At 34.4% G+C, this 7,649-nt stretch overlaps 1 pseudogene; it reads right to left on the bottom strand.

The window, feature by feature from the left end:
- Positions 1 to 1,478: 1,478 nt before the first annotated feature.
- On the bottom strand, positions 1,479 to 4,668 carry LOC120195545 (annotated as a pseudogene).
- Between the last annotated feature and the right edge of the window lie 2,981 nt (positions 4,669 to 7,649).

Raw genomic sequence — 7,649 nt, forward strand, 5'->3', positions numbered from 1 at the left:
AATTAACCATGCTTGCGACTTGATACACAGTAAAGGTGAGGCAAATTTTTCCTGTTCCCATTGCTTTACTACTAGATCAATTATTGTTGCAAACATAGGGAATATACTATTAAGATGGAATATACAGTGGGAATGGATGCGGAAAATATTCACCAATGTGGTGTGATGTTAGTTAAGATGATATTTATAAGAAAGAAAATTGTTATGGATGTTTTACCTTCTCTCGGGTTTAATGTAGAGGTTTGTTTATTTGCTTATGAGTTAATTGTATCACATGTTCTTAAATTATATTTTTTTATTTTAATAATATAAGGTCAAAAATGTCCTTAACATTTTCTACAAAAATATTTTGTCTCATATATATATTTAGTATTTTGGCCCTAATATTTAATTTTAGGACAAAATGATCCTAACATTTGACTGAATAGTCACTTCAACCCATATTTTTTTGGGGGGAGCATTTTGCCCATAAAGTTTCATTTTAGCGCAAAAAGGCTCCTATTATGGAGCGTTGATCATTTGTTGATTAACGATTTCCATCCACTGAGGGGCCCTTTTATCCAAAATAAAACATTTGGGCCATAATGCTAAAAAAAAGGTCAACGTATCTATTAACCCAAATATTATGAGATTTTTTGGGTCATTATACATATTCTAAATTGATCCCAACTTTTAAACATTCTAAGTTCATTCACAAACTATAATTATTCCACAAATTTTTTAATATTTCAATTTCATACAAAAAATATGCCCTTATTCTAAATTGATCCCAAACTTTTGAACATTTCAATTTCATCCCAAACTATAGGCATATACCAATCATATATCATGTTAATAAAATCGTTAGGCCAAGCTATACTATTATACGCTTGAAAAAATAAAACAAAATTTTGGTTAAACTATTGTCGAACCTAATTACATATTTAGATGAATTTGGGGATAAAATTGGAAGATTCAAAAGTTTGGGGAACAATTTAAAATTGGGTTCATGGTTTGAGGATGAAATTGGAATGCTAAAAATTTTAAGAATTAAATTTAGGGATGAAAATAGAAAAATCAAAAGTTTAAGGACCAATTTAAAATGGAAGTCAAAATTTGAGAGCATGTGATTATTTATTTTTCCTTTTACTTCTAAAGAGTCGGTTACAAGAAAGATTTGTAAACATTTAAATTTGAACTACAAATGTTCTCTCTAATAGACAGAATCATATGAAATGTTTATAAAAAAGAATTAAAACGAGTGATGGTTTTGCCTTACGGGAGTCGGCTTTTAAAAGTTGTCGTACGCCACTTTTATAGCCCTTCCATATCCTCATTTGCACGGTTTAGGCCGCTTCTTTTTTGCTCACTGCTATTATGAAAATCGCTTTTGTTTTATTTTCCCCTAAGACGAGAGATTTTCACAGAAATTGCCTTACCCATCTATTGTTTATTGTCCATTGCAATAGATTTTGGGTACATTCATTGGTTATTGTAAAATGGCATTGGTAAATCTGAAAAAAAGTCCCACGGACAAAAAAAAAAAAAAAAAAAGTGGGATATAAAAAATCTATGCTGGCTCCACCTTGAGAACAATCTTCATGAACTTGTAATCCAAGTAACTTATGGCAGCCGATGGTAAGACCTGAAAAGAATTTGTGCAATCAAGAGTGATTTAATACACACAAATGTACTTGAACAAATATATTCATTGAATGTATGTATGCATATTCCACATGCGTCTCAACAACTGATAGTAAACAATCTGTTAATATACTTCAAAATGCAAGTTTTATATAGTTTGCCGATTCCCTATATACCATTTTTATCTCCAGCAAGAAATTCAAATCAATCAGATCCCATGCAGTTGATGCTTGCTTTGAAAATTCAAAAGAAGTTAAAATTTGGTGATGGTAAATATTCCAAGATAACTAAGGAAACAAATTAGTCGAAACGATATAAAGATAAATTCAAGAAGTCGAGCAATAGTCCTTTTTCTGGACAGGTTATTTTAGTACCTGCAGTATGCTGGGGATTAATCCTGCGTATAGAGCAGAAATTCCACCTTCCTGAACTATCTTGACACAAGTTGCCAATGCACTTAACTTATTTGCACGGACTTGCATTTGGAGGTGCCACCTCACAACTTCAAATGGATATGTAGCAGCTTCGGAATATGCACCAGCAATTTCCCCGTATAGTAGTGTTCTAACGGGACCCAATTCTAATTGTTCAAATGCATTCAGTTCTTGACCACCTTGTTTCGTGTCTTGAATTCTTTTCCTCCCTTCAGGTGAGCGAAGATAGGCTGACTTCAATATATCGTAGACACCATAGAAGACTGCACCTGAAGGTGCCATGCTTATAATCGAGGGGACTAGTCCCTTGTAAAGAGAAAAGAACCCTTCGGTCTGAATCATATGCCGAAAAGCACCAATCAAACCACCCAAACCTTCCCCCCCCCCCCCCCCCAGGAGCAATAATTACTGTCCTTATCTGTAATTAGCATATACAGAGCCACTTACCAACATTTTTAACAGGAAAGCAAGTCTACATACCATAATCAAGAAAAAAAAATAATTTTAACAGCACAACCTAGATTGACAAATGAAAATTACTCCATCTGAGTTGCTAACTGAAAAGCATCTGAATCATAACCAAGTGTATCGGACAGGGGGTATATGAAGGTACACAGAACATCTACTTCTCTAAAACATGTTCGATGGTAAAAGAAAGAAAATCTCAAGAAGGCATATAATGTCGAAGTGGAAAGAATCTAATACAACAACTGAAATAGGTCGAAGAAATGGGACAGGATGCAAATAGTTTCATCTTATGTGTTATGCGCAGACAGTATTCACAAAACCAAACCTGCCAAGTCAAGAGAATGATCACCCCCTGTGCAAACACTACATATAAGGGCAAGTAGACTAAACTCACTGAAGAGTACTACTTTCAGTCACATCACATCATTGCTTCCCATCAGATCATGGAGCCAAATCTAAAACTTACACTAGGAATTCTTAAAAACAAGAACTCAAATTCCACAAAATCCTCCAAACCCAAACTAAACCACAAACGATGCAAAAAATGGGAAGCTAACATGTATGCAAATAATGAAGTTTAAAATTGTCACTTACAGTATCCATTGGTAAGCAGAGCAAAGTTGCAGTAATTCCAGCGGCAGCACCGGCAAGAAACCTCTCGGAATTTGTGGCTTCCTCCTTTCCAGACAATTTCAATAGTTGACTTCTGTAAATATCATAAGCATAGAAATTGATAGCCTTAAAAGGAGCGGTGCGAAGAATATTGAGGAAATTCTCCTTCCAAAAGCCTTTCAACCCTTCTGTGGCTGCAATCCATTTAATTAGTTCGAAAAGATTTTTCTTTTCACCACGAACCATGTATTCCAACTTCAATCTCTCCATAGGAACAATGAAAGTCCTGTTACAAACGCAAACAACTTTTTGAGCTACAAACTGTGATTCAATAGATAATAATTTAACGATCGGAACCAAATAGCAAGGGTTAAAGTACGATATTTGAAACATAGGATATGCAAAAGTACAACCATCAATCCATTTCTGAACCATCATGTAAGAGGTGTGCTCAGTAATGCTTCCGATCCAACATTAAAATTGAAACTATCAGGTAATATATAATGTAAAATAAACATAATAGTCAAAACAATATCAGATTATCAACTCATTTTCTTCCAAATATTTGGAAACACAAATAAGAACTTGTATTGCTTTCCAGTTCCAGCTCTCATACATATCCATCTGTTGTAGGATTCAAGCACTTATAATTCAGGGTTCTGATTTCAGACTAATCATGTCATACAGTTTGATACTTTACCAAATAACAATCAAAACACAAAAGTAATGGACAGTGAAGATTTGCCATAAAAAAATTGTCATTTAGCGTTCCATCTGAAACAAAAAGTTAAAACCAAGACACAAACAAATCGTCCGTCGTTTTCTTCATACCCACACTTAGCCAACAATATCTCCTTTTTTTTCCAGTTAAAAATAAGACTCAAATATAAATAGGAAAAAGAGAGGGGAAAGCCAAAACCTTGAAACCATAGCAGCAACAGCACCAGCCCAGAGATGTTTGGTGGTATTCAAAGCACCTGATCCCTTCTTCTCTTCAATTATTTCCAGTGCTTCCAGATTCTTATCATCATTTTGCCCCCAATCGTCTCCTGATTCCCCAACATGCCCTTCCTCCGCCGACAAACTCACCGATAAGAACCAGCCCCCTTTGCCGCTACTACCTATCCTCGACTTCACAGGACCCAGAGTTTGACCAGTCTTCCGACCACCCAAAACACACGAAACCAAGAAGACATTGCCATTTTTTTTTTCAACGAAACGTTTTTGGATCTTCAGTGAAACAGACGAGGAAGGACCTGTTTTGTCGTTGAGAAACAAACCACCCTGCAGAAACGGACGATCAAGATTCAACTGTTTTGAAGCCCTGATCGATTCAATGAACAAACAGCGATCTGCAGTGTACATTGCAGACCAAAAAGAGAGAAAACTCAAAGTAAATTTAGCGAGGATCAAACCAAGGAGATGGGTTTTAAAATGAATGGGAGCGAGGCGTGAAGAAGAAGAGGTTGAAGGGGGATTGATGATAATAAGGAGAAAGATTGTGGCGGGGATTCTTCTCCGACTGGGCGTTCCATAACCGAGATTGGCAATTACTTTGCTTTCATCGAGCTTTTTGACTTGTTTTCTTTCTTTGGGTTTAGGACAACCCAAGAGGTCAAATGATTTTTCAGTTTGGTGAAATGCTACATTAGCATTTGCATGATGCTAAACGTGTTTTTGTTTTATTTCCTACATTTTTTTTATAAACTAAAATGTGTCCAAAACTGAAAATCAAAAAGAGTATTTGAAAAATTACTTCATAATTAAAATAGTTGCAACTCTTTCCAATCATCTCCACAGTATTTCTACAGTATTTCTTTGTAGTAGAAGTTTTGAAAGAATAAACAATTAAAATTAGGGTAAACTACTTCAAATACCATCAACCTTTAAGTATTTATACCACCAATATTTTAATTTTGTCAATTTTAGTATTAACATTACTTTTAAGTGCAATTATATCACTTCGTCATTAATGATTTCACGACACGATGGCATGATAGCTCTGCGTTGTGACGATGTCTAAAAAGCCTAAAATGACGTCATTTTGTTGAAAAAATAATATTAATTTTCTAAAAAATCCTTAAAAAATCCTAAAATTCCAAAAAAAACCTAAATTCCCAAAAGTCCCCCAAGAAACAAAAAATCTAAATCATTATCCCTAAATTCACCAACCAACACCGTCGATAGCACGCCGTTGTCGCCGCACTGAAGTCTCCATATCTCGTTGTGCACGTTATTCACCATCTACCCATCGATTTGTCGTCATTCATGGTTCGATTAGAATATTTTATATTCGTGTTTTGACGATCGATTAGTACATTATTCTTCGATTTTCGACGATAGGAGAGTGGGGTAATTGGTGGTAAAGGTTTACCAATGAAAGTGGTAGGTGATTGCTGTTAATTCGGCGTCTACAATGGGTGAAATTAAGGATTAGTATTTAGGGTTTTGGGTTTTAGGGGAATTTGAGAAATTTGAAAATTTTAGGTGTTTTTTTTTGAATTCTTATTATTGTTAAGAATATATTTTATATTATATTTGTTAGAATGTAACCAAAATCTTGAGTTAGTCGAGTTCAAATCCCACTAAATAACTAAATCACTTCAAGCAAAACTATGTCGTTTTGGTCTTTTTAGGCACCAAAACAGTCACATCAAAATGATGTCATTTTGGCGAGGCATCCACGTCAACAACATCACGGCGCGGAGTTGCCATGTCATCATGTCATTAAATCATTAACAACAGAGTAGTATAATTGCACTTAAAAGTAAAAGTAAACGCTTAAAGGTTGGTGATATTTGAAGAAGTTTGCCCTTAAAATTAATTGGTAATTGATTATATTAATCAAGTATATTTATCATGTCAACATATGAGTAGCTATTATGATCTTACTTATAATAATAACACTAAGGATTCGTTTGTTTGAAGTATTTCATTTTTGGGAAAACATTTTTCCCTTCTCAAGTGTTTGAGGGAAAATCAATATGGTCAAAGTTTTAACAGCCCTAAAATTGGGACTAAATTGCAAGTCTCTTAAAGTTTTTGTGCATTGGCATGAGTTCTCAAGTGTATGGGGGCTTGAAGCATTATTTACCCATTAGTTTAGGGTATTTTAGAACCATATCTCGTTTCTTTTTCCTTTTTATTCTTGTTTTCACCCTCCATTTGTTTTATTATTCTTAGTCTTCAATTGGTTTTTGCTTGCATCGTCAGCACCTTATTATTCATCGTGTCATTTATGTTCGTTTGGTGGTCTCAATTTTTCCATCGTTGTCGGTGTTAACATTTTTGGAGGGAAAGTTTTGGGTTTCGTTAAAAACCTGATATCCGCCAATCTTTTATGGAAAATAATGCTTGTAAGTAACTCTCCATAAGTTAATATAATATTCTCGAAATATTCGTGCAAATCTGGCCATCATAGGTTACCTCACGTACCCCCATTCACCATTGTGTGCATGTGGGATTATTTTAGGTAGTGAGCCGATTTGACCCTTAGACTAGTCTAACTGAACCGACTTTGACCCGAACAGAACCCCTGATCTGAATCAAACCGTTGATTTTTGACTAGATTGTTGACCATTGACTTTGATCGTTGATCATTGACCACTGACCCATATATTTATGTTTTCGACATCTTGAATCTATTTTCATAGCTTCTTTTGCCAAATTCTGACTCAAAAGCCTTATTTTATGTCAATAATCACTTAAATTCATAATTATATTAAGTAAATCATGAGACTTTGGATTCACTTTTTGGTATTATATTTTGAATGTAATCACGAGTCTCCACATTAGTCTCCGGTAGATCACACCACTCCAGTTCAGTTCAATTTGATTTTGCACATTCATCTTGAGATATGTGTAAGTGTTGTTTAGGGATGTAATAGTTTATTTATGTTTAGATATATGGTTTTCGTGCTCATAGGTGGTGTATTATTTTTAGGCTATCATTTCACATGACCTAGTACTACTGAACATGGGAAGCATAAGACTTAGATGGTGTTGATTAACTGTTTTAGGTATGTCCCTTGGCCTATTTGTTTGATACATTTAATATTTTATGTTATTATATTGTATGATTTTATATGTACGCATGTTCGTAATTTGATTATGTTTATACATGATATGTCTGATTTCTAATTAATGATGCATCACTTTTAATTTGTATATTGATACAATTCTGTCATCTACATAGGAACCTCTATGGAGGGTAATATCCTCGTCCTATTTCTACATGGGATCCTCTACGGAGGGTAACATCCCCGTCTTATTTTTGTTTGGGATCCTCTTCGGAGGGTTATATCTATATCCTGATTTCTGTTTCTGAATGGGATCCTCTTTGAAGAACAGAATTCCCATCCTAATTTTTATATTTTGATTTAGGTACCTCTTTAAAAGGTAACATCCTCATCCTGTTATCCATAACGAAACATAAGGTTTTATGGAATTTTCTATTATAATACTTCAATAATGGTTAATTGATTTACTGCTATATGAATTTAAATTTGTATC

Source organism: Hibiscus syriacus, unplaced genomic scaffold (genome assembly GCF_006381635.1).
Source record: "Hibiscus syriacus cultivar Baekdansim isolate YM2019G1 unplaced genomic scaffold, ASM638163v2 tig00117016_pilon, whole genome shotgun sequence".
Taxonomy (NCBI): domain Eukaryota; kingdom Viridiplantae; phylum Streptophyta; class Magnoliopsida; order Malvales; family Malvaceae; genus Hibiscus; species Hibiscus syriacus.